Source organism: Panicum hallii, chromosome 4 (assembly GCF_002211085.1).
Source record: "Panicum hallii strain FIL2 chromosome 4, PHallii_v3.1, whole genome shotgun sequence".
Lineage (NCBI taxonomy): Eukaryota > Viridiplantae > Streptophyta > Magnoliopsida > Poales > Poaceae > Panicum > Panicum hallii.
Window position 1 is genome coordinate 12,186,348 of NC_038045.1, and position 7,706 is coordinate 12,194,053.

The window sequence follows — 7,706 nt, forward strand, 5'->3', positions numbered from 1 at the left end:
GTTAGAAGTTGACCTGATTTGTAAGATATAAAAAGATAAACTTTTAGGTGCACTAGCACTACTTGTCCTTCTGTGCTATTCCCTCTTTTCAGGGCTGACGGAGTTTCTAGTTCAATCGAGCAGAAGAGTTTCAGCGTGGGCACCCAGGGAAAAAAATGTAGCAGAAGACCAGAAGTAAAGATCAATAATAATTTACGACAGTAGTAAGGACAATCAATTAACAGAGATAGATTATAGTTATAAGGTGGCAATCAAAACTTAGCTTGAAAATGTGCCTGTCGTACAAAATTTCCAAATCCCAAATTTACAAAATCCCCAAATTGTACGTAAGCCGCCACCGCCAGCCGGTATCATCGGGATCCAAGTCCAGCTCCGCCGCCACCAGGTGTCGGCGTGGTCCAGTGCCACCGCCAACCGAGTCCAGCAATGCCGCCAGCTGTTGTCGGTGTGGTCCAGCGCTGCTGTCAGCCGTTGTCAATGTGTTCCAGCGCCACCGCCAGCCAAGTCCCCTTCTTCCATGGCGGCACCCTGCAGGGAGGGTTGGGAGGAGGAGCTGTTGAGGTCGATGAGTCCCCTTGTGCCGCAGCGGTGCCCTACGGGTAGGGGTCGGAGGAGGAGTTGTTGAGGTCGATATGGGCGGACATGGTGGCGGCGGGTAGGGTTAGGGTTTGTGGGGGAGCGTGAGGACGCCGATGTGCTATCGCCGTGCGCCCATGCCGCAAGTCTGCGCAGCTGGGAGTGGCTGAGTCGGGTGGGCAATGCGGTGACCGCGGGTCTGCGCAGCTGGGAGCGCGAGGATGGAGGAGGTCATTTGCCATGCGCCCGTGACGTGGGTCTGCGCGGGAGTGGGGGATGCGGTGGCCACCTGGAGTCAGGACTTGGGGGTGTAGTTAGGGTTTAGTTTTTGGGCTGGAATGGCCTTTGAAGACCAGGCTAATGAACCGGAGAGGGAGTGGGTTGCTTGGGCCGACTGACTTTGTTGCAGCCCGGATTAGTATGTACGGGCGGGCCGAAATAGTCTATGGTTTTCTTGGCCCAGGGAGCTGTTTAGGGAGAAAAATCACACGCTGGGATTTCTCTAAGGAAAAGAAAAGAGTGCAAGCATGTCAGTGTACCAAGTACATAAAAATAAATAGACAATAAAGATTAAGGAGCACAAACTTTATTCATATTTTGAAAATACAAATACCAGTTCCCTTGTACGTATGTGCACTCCATATCCTAGCGTAGGGCAGATCCGACTTGGGCGACATGGTCTTCTAGTTCCCGGGGCCTCAGAAAGCTTCCAATTAATTACCTCCGCAAGATTGACTTGCCGAAGTACCTCTGATTTTGCTGTTATGGTCGTCGTCTTTGGTCTTCGCTTCACATTCTCCATGCATGATGGTGGTGGTGTAGATGTGGGCGTCGGCATTGTCCATTGCCTCATCGGTGTCCATAATTCAACTTCTAGTGCTTAAGGCTAAGCATGGATGGTCGGATAGTAGTTTCAATGATCTTCTACGCCTCCTAGGATCGTTGCTTCCAAAGCCTAACTTCTTGCCGAAAAACACATATGAAGGGAAGAAGATTATCAGTTCGCTACCAATGCATGTTCAAAAAATACATGCTTGTCCAAACCACTACTACGGGGTTTATAAGAAGTATGAGAATTGTCCAAATTGTGGCTCAGGTCGTTACAAAAGTGATGCAGATTTCAGTTCGGATGAGGCGGGAGATGCAATCTCGAAGAAGAGGAAGCGAGGAGAAAAGAATAAGGGTGTTGCTCCTCATGTGGACGATGACACATGTATAGATGTGGACAAGAACCAGAGAAAGGTTCCCGCGTTGGTTATGTGGTACCTTCCAGTGATCGACTGCCTGAAGCATTTGTTCTCAAATCCTAAGAATGCTAAACTTATGACATGGCATGCCGCTCGACCCGATAGGGATGACAGTAAGCTTTGACACCCACTCGATGCTCGACAGTGGAAAACTTTCGATGCAAATCATGAAGAGTTTCGCAACGAAACTAGGAACATAAGATTTGTATTGAGTACAGATGGGATGAATCCTTTCGGTGAAAGAAGCAGCACCCACAGCACATGCCCAGTGATCCTAACCATTTACAACCTTCCACCGTGGCTTTACCACAAACAATCAGTATGAAGAATTGGAGCTTTTTACAGATTTCGAACAGAAGATCAAGCGTGTAGAGAACACCTTTGATAAAAACTTGAAGCCCTGGTATCGCACCAACTGTCGTGGAAGAACCGTTAATGGATGAAGCCATATTCCACCCTGTGTGTAATTGTAGTCAATCCTTTTGTATCTTACTCACCTGCAAAGGGATTATGCTAATATGGAACCTTGTCTTGTTCTTCAACAATAGTCGAGCACAAACTACGTTCTTCAACATAAATAGTGTAGTACTTAATAAGTTCTTCAACATTAATAATAAGTTCTTCAACATTAATAATACATAAAACTAGCTAGCAAACATCAATATTCGAGGGTCAAGCATCGGCAGGGGCACCACCAAATTGGAGCACATAGCGAGTCCAATAAATGTCATTGATGTTAACTCCAAAGAACCTATCAACATGATCCAGTGCATATATTAATGCACTATCTATAGCCTTGTAGCAAAGGTCTAATTCCTCCCCATGTATTTTTAGCATATTGTCGTTTGAAGTTAATAGGACGTAGGCTTGAAAACCACCTTGTACTCGATACGCGCCTGACTCCCTGAATGCCCATCCCAACTGCGCCAGGATCTGATGTAACACTTCTCCAAGGCTAGGACCCATGTGCAAGTAGCCGTTGCGAAACACGTCCTACCACCAAATGATAGAAACACATATCAAATAGGCAAGTAAATAAAATAAATAAAATATAGATCAATAAGTGTTAAGGTACCATACATTCCATGATTCATGTGCCAGCGAAAGGGTTTTCGGCATCTGCCTCACATCTAGCTCATTGACCTCAAGCGCTTTCACCTTTAAGTAGTTGTAGTCTGGGAACCTATGACGCGTGTACTGCTCCACTTCTTTCAATGCCTTCCTCACAGCTTGCCGAGCGGAAACAAAGTCCTGGGGGAAGGGGTTAGACTGAACATGGATACAAACACTTTCACCTCTGTTTGGGTCCATTATGGCTCCTTCTTCGATGTTGAATGAGATTGCATACCACGCGTGAGTGGCAGAAGTTTGTTGTCTTACAACAGTAGGACGAGAGCCACTCACAGACAGTATGACAACTTTGAGCCACTCGACAGCATCAATGTACTGCAACAGGACATGACTTATAAAGGGTGCAAGTACCCAACCTAATATTATCCAGAGGACTTCAAAAGACGTGTACTGTGAAATTTGTCTATCATACCTTGTTTCGGCGATCACTTTGATCGAGTATTGGCTCTGGGATTTGGGCGGGGTCAGTGACCCATAGACCAGGATTGTTTGGTTCTGGCGGTGTGCGCACTCGGGCCTATGGTGCCGTACTGGGAGCGCAGCCTCCACGGTTCCCAATTGGAGTTTGAAACTGTCTCGGCATTTCCTAGATTTGCAATTGTAAGCACTATATAAGTAATTAAGAATAGTTATAGGAATTGAAGAAGGCAATCTAAAATAAACAACAATAATGTTAGCAATTATAGAAATTTTGAAAACCAACTAACTTGCATTCTATAACTACATAACATTAGTTTTAGGAATATTAGGAATTTTAGAAGACACAATAAAAAAGGAAAAAAGGAAGGCAAAGAGGTGGGGGCGTTCACCTCCGGCGTGCGTGTCGAAGTCTGGTGGTGCGGCGGTGGTTGCGGCGTGCGCGCGTGCGAACAACTGCGCGACGCAGCGCGAAGACCAGGAGCGGCACCGTTAATGAGGGTGGGGGCGGCGAGACGGCATTTAGAGCAGTAGTGGCGGCGCGAAAATCCGGTATCCTCCCGACGTCGTAGGAGATGAAAATGCCGGGACTTAGAAAATTTTCAAAACCGGTAACAGCTTTTATGTCAAGGGTTGTATTTGTGCTGGTGGGCGCTAAAGAAATCCGCCGGCACAAATACTTCTTACCACAAGAGGAGCATTTGTGCTGGCGGGCCACTTAATACGCCCGCGTGCACAAATGCTTTACCAAAAAAAAAGGGTGTGCGATGGGGCTCAAACTCGGGTAGTCGGAATTAGAAACAAACCGCCTCACCACCACACCATTCAAGTAAGTTTGTCTACTCTTCAATTGTTAACGTATTTGACCAGACCTTTATGATTTGTGGTGGCGGATTTCGTAAGAACCCGCCAATGAAAATGATTTTCTGGAAACATGCTGGAAAATTATTTAATTCTTAGAAAATGGTAAATAAGTTCCAAAAAACTTGAATCTCCAAATACAAGACATATATGTGCTATATTAGCTGTTAGTAATAGGTTCAAGTCCATTTCAATTCAAAGACAAGAGATGGAGTCTAAATCTCAAAGCTTTCCTTAAGGTTTATGAAACTCCTTTAGAGATGTGTGCTTTTGGTAAACATGTATGGATTAACTATTCCAAAATGCACTGAATATTTTTTATATGATCATTGACCTATTAAATTAACCCATGCAAAGTTTTAGCCTTTTTCAGCAATTACATGATTTAATTTTATTATTTCCATTGGACTTGTAAAGATTAACTTGATTTATCTTAAGATTGCCCCTTACATTTTCCTCCATTTTTCGTATAGAAACTGTATTGGACCTAGTTAACGCAAATATGATTTTTATATATTTTCCCTCTAAATATTAAGACACATGTAGCTCAAAAATGAATGTAAATCAATTTTAGCAGAAAAATAAATTAATCTCTAGAAAACAATAGATGCATCTCAAAAGTTCTGAATAATTCTATGCAAGAGACTTATACAATGACCTACTTTTAAAAAATGTTTGTAGTCATCAAATTATTTTGTATTAAATTTTGGGTCATACACTACTTATCTCCAAAAATATGAAAATGCATTGCCCTAGTGGGCCACTTAATACGTCCACCTGCACAAATACCTCCTAATTTCCAGGGGAGTAGCATTGGTGCTGGCGGGCCACTTAATAGGCTCGCCTGCACAAATGCGGTGCTGGTGGGTGCTTGTCGCCCGTTGGACAAGCCTTTCTATATAACGGTGGGGTGGGACCGAAATTTTATCAAGTCCTAGCGCACAACGAAACGACGCCGCTAGACTGCCGAAATTTTCTGTCGCCGCCGGCCGCGCCCCTCGCCGTGCCCACCCGCTCCGTCGTGCCCCTCACCATGCCCACCCGCTCCGCAGCACCCTCCACGCCCCGTCGCCCGCTCCGACCAGCCTGATCCCGGCCTTGCTAACGCCGTGCTGCGACCCCGGTAGCCTCGGGGAGCCCGCCTGCTGCCTGCTCCATCGATGGTGGCCGCCTCCACCGTGCGTTCAGGAGCCGCGCCGCCTCCCACGCCTCACCACCTCCCCCGCCGTGCACACCGAGGACCCCGCACCCCCGTGGAGCCGCCTCCACGCGCAGCGCCCCAAGGAGCCGCCACGCCGCGCCCTGAGGAGCCACCCCACCGTGCCCCGAGGAGCCACCTCCATGCGCCGCCGCCGCACTGCCTTCCAACCTTCTGCCCCGCCACGCACACCGCCGGGCAAGTTTTCTTTTTTTGGTTAATCAAACTCAAAATTGCATTTTAGAATACAAATTTTAGGAATGTTGGAATGCTTTATGACAATTACAGGAATACAGGGATTTTGTTAAGTCAATATTGCAATTACATGATTTTTATGTCTTATTTGCAAATTGTAGGAATTTTTTATGTCTTATTTCTATATTGCAATTACACGATTTTGTATTCTCTTATTTGCAAGTTTGCAATATATATAGGAATTTTTTACTTAAATTGCAGGAATATATTTGATTTTAGAAATATTGGAATTTAGAGATTTTGGCAATATAGAATACAGGAATATAGAAATTTTAGCAATATCGGAGTTTAGAAATTATATCAAATATAGGAATATAGAAATTTTATGCTCTTGGATTTGTACTTAATAGCAATGGCGAACAACAAAAACATAGAAGATGAAGAGGTCGAACGCCAATCATCGTCCTCATCCTCGGATTCGTCCGAGGACAGCGGACAAGATCCATATGAGTACCGTGACACCCCACTCGAGGATGAGCAAAGTTCCCAACCGCCGCGTGAGAGGCAAGAAGAAGACGACCCTGAATACGAACCGGTCGTTGAGGTAAAATATAATTGTTGTAGTTGTAGTTGTCTCATAAGGTACATGGAACTTAGATTATATAGTTGTTCTATCTACAGGATGAGCAACAACAATCGCCAGTGCACTACGGACGGCGACGTCGGCCATCCAGTAGCAATGAAGAGCAAGCAGGTGCCTCTGCACCACAACCTTATGCAACAACGGCCTCTGTGAGTAGCCAGACAAAACGAAAGCACGGTCAGTGAAGCCGCAACCAAATACCTGAAGGCACTCATGTAATCGAAGAGCTTGGTCCGAAAGGGGAGCCCATCGCACCTGTAGGGATATCCGCTAAATATAGAAACACGCTTGGAGCCATTGTCCGGGATACCCTGCATGACATCATAACCACGGACAATTGGAAGTTGGTGCCACAATCAAGGAAGGAAGTTTTGTGGGCTAAGGTGCAAGAAAGTTTCCAATTCCCCGAAGGGTAAGCCAACATGGCCAAAAAATATGCACTGAGCCTCCTAGGAAAATGCTTCCATACTTGGAGGTCTGTTGACTATGTCCAGAAGGGGAAGGGTGCGAGGGTAGATTATGGAAGGATTCCTGATGACATTTGAAATGAGTTTGTGGAATGGAAGAACAGTGCGGAGGCCAAAGCTTTGAGTGCACAAATGGTAGAGAAGGCTTTGGAAAATGCTAAGAATCCGCATCACCTGAGATCCGGTGGATACGCTCCAAAGATCCCTAAATGGAGGAAGGAAGAAGAAGAAAGGAAGATTGCTGGTTTACCAGACGCGTTGGAGGGTTTGGACAAGCATAGCAGGAACTAGGCCCTAGCTCGACAACATATCCAAACACCCGAGGGGGTTACATTCAGAAATCCAACAACCACGGAGATTTACAACAGGCTTCAACAAATCGCCGAGCAGCAAAAGCTTGGTCTTTTCAAGCCTGATCGAGAGAAGGACCAGCTTACCGCGGCGATCGGTACACCGGAGCACACTGGTTTTGCAGAACCTCGTCACCAATGAGCCTCATCGGTGACATTTTCGCAAAGCAGCGTCACTGATATGGTTAAAATAGAGACGTGTCTTCTTAATAGCCATTTTTTATTACTCTTGGCCATTTAGAAAAACATTTCTCAACTGGAATTGTACAATACAACTGCATCGAAGTTTTTTTATCATTACAGAAGCAGAACATGCAGATACATGGTAACATCCTGAAGTTACAGATTTACATTGTCCCACCCAATAAGTGTATCAAGTTGGAACTGACAATTGAAATTGGTAGTTCAGTACATTAAGGTGTTCAATCATCCAAACTAGTAACTGCTCTTGGGTGCGTTGCAGACTTGTTTGCTACGGATGAAACTCACACATCATTGATATTCTGACATATCAAGCACCTGCACTGTACAACAATGCAAGCTAAGTAAGCAGAGTTTTTTGGTTTCAACTATCAAAATTAACATATGTTTTAGTGCAACACAACAAGTTCAGATAAGGTT

At 45.3% G+C, this 7,706-nt stretch overlaps 1 long non-coding RNA gene across 1 annotated transcript; it reads left to right on the forward strand.

Annotated features, from left to right (window-relative positions):
* Nucleotides 1-5,178: 5,178 nt before the first annotated feature.
* Nucleotides 5,179-7,443, forward strand: LOC112890093. The gene is made up of 2 exons (XR_003228252.1): nt 5,179-6,229; nt 6,307-7,443. It is a non-coding gene; the product is annotated as an uncharacterized LOC112890093 (long non-coding RNA).
* The last annotated feature ends 263 nt before the right edge of the window (nt 7,444-7,706 follow it).